Below are 2,186 nucleotides of genomic sequence, written 5' to 3' on the forward strand. Positions count from 1 at the left end.
CATTTAGACCATAGCAATCCACTCCTGGCCCCCAAAAGTCACGTCCTTCTCACATGAGAAATACATTCACTCCATCCCAACAGCCTGAGTTTTAACTCATTCTGGCATCTACTCCAAAGTCTGAGTCCGAAGTCTGATCTAAGTCTCATCCAAGTCAGGGGTAGGGGAGACCCCAGGTACCTTCATGCTGAGGCAGACTCCTCTCCAGCTGTGAAGCTGTCCCAAATGCAATGATGGGGCACAGGACAGACATTCCCATCCCAAAGGGGAGCAACTGGAAGGAAGGATTGGGGTGACCGGACCAAGCAAGTCCAAACTACAAGAAAAACTGTGAGAGTTTGAGGCTTGAGACGAATGCTATGGTTGGATCCTCTGCCGTCTAGGACTACTGGGGCAGGGTCCTGACCCAGGCTTTGCTAGGCAGGGGTTGGCTCCCCAAGGCTCTGGGCGGCCCCACCCTGGTGCAACTCTGTGCCAGGTCCTGCCCTTATGGTGGCTCTCTGGGGCTGGGGTCACAGAGTTACAGCTCTGCCTGGAGGCCCTGTCCTTTGAAATCTAGGTGGAGGCAGCCATGCCCCCCAGGACTCTGAGGGGGTGGTTGGGGTGGGGGGTGTGGAGGGATGGTGTGGGGAAGCACCTAGAGCCACAGTGAGGGGAATCGTAGCTCTGATGGTCGCAGGGTCCTTCTCTCTTGTCTTGGAGAATAGCGTCCGATCTTTTCATTGACAGTCATTCAAACACATCCTTTGTGTTCTCCGTTTTTGCAATATGGATAGGGTGGGAGTTTTCCAAATCTTAAAGTTCTGCCTCCTTTCTGATTAGCAATTCTGTCTTTAAGATATTTCTATTTCACGACAAGCCCTCAGGAGAAGCCAAGCCCCACCATCCACACTTTGCTTAGACAGAGCTTCAGCCAAAGATCCAGTTTCATCACTCAAGTCCCACCTTCCACCAAACACTAGAACACAGTCCAGCCCAGCTCTGTCACATGATAGTGCGGATCACCTTTCCTCCGGTTTCCAGGACCGTGGTCCTCAATCCCATCTGAGACACCACCCACATTTCTACCAACATCGAGTTCGGGATCACCCAGGTACTCTCCAGGAAGATGGGGGCTCTCCCTGCAGCTCTCCTCCTGTCTTGAGTTCTCACCAGAATCGCCCTCAGTGGTCTTCATGGTGATGGAGACTTTTTCCAGCATCGACCTCAAAACTCCCAGCCTCGGGGCATCTGGGTGGTTCAGTCGGTGAAGCATCTGCCTTTGGCTCAGGTCATGATCTCAGGGTCCTGGGATAGAGCCCCGCATCAGGCTCCCTGCTCCGTGGGGAGTCTGCTTCTCCCTCTGCCTCCGCCTGCAGCACCCCATTCCTGGTACCGATGTTCAGTCTTAGGCTGCTATAATAAAAGGACCCTGGACTGGGTGGTTTATAAACAGTAGAAATCTATTTCCCACAGTCCTGGAGGCTGGAAGTCTAAGCTCAAGGTGCCGGCAGACCCAATGTCTGGTGAGAGCCCTCTGGTGGCTCGTGGATGGCCACCTTCTCCCTGTGTCCTTAGTGGGGAAGGGCTGAGGGAGCTCTCGGGGGTCCCTTTCAAAGGGAGGGAGGGCTCCACCCTCATGACCTAATCACCTCCCAAAGACTTCATCTCCACATAGCACCATTGCATTGGGGGTTGGAATGGAACAGATGAATTTGGGGAAATGTAACTGCTAGGTCTATAGCCCTTGGTTATGAACTTTTCTGACCCCGTCTCCACATGTGAATGGGAACAGGAACACCCACGGTGGAGAGCGGTGCAGAGCTGGGCACTTATCCAGTAGGCGCTTCCCAAATAGGAGCTACTCTCACCCCCGGACGGCGCTCTCTCTACTACTGTGGGCTCCGGGAAGACCCTGTTCTACCTTTCCCTTGATTCCATCGTGTAACAGACCACAGTCTTATTTGCAATTCTGAAATACAAAAAGCTCTGAAGACAGAAAGTTGTGGGTTTTTTGTAAGTTTGGTGCCAAAATTCAACTTGCTGCAAAACCTCACCTGCGTGGGCTGACGCCCCAACACCCCCTGTTGGTCCCTGACACTGTGTATGTTTTAAATTCTAAAGTGTATTTTTCCTCTTGTGACCTTGGGTTCAATCACACTATGAAGGAATTGAAAAGATGAAAGATACTCCATTGCTTGCTGTGG

The sequence above is a fragment of the Leptonychotes weddellii genome, chromosome 1 (assembly GCF_054177405.1).
Source record: "Leptonychotes weddellii isolate Sample4059 chromosome 1, ASM5417740v2, whole genome shotgun sequence".
Classification (NCBI taxonomy): Eukaryota; Metazoa; Chordata; class Mammalia; order Carnivora; family Phocidae; genus Leptonychotes; species Leptonychotes weddellii.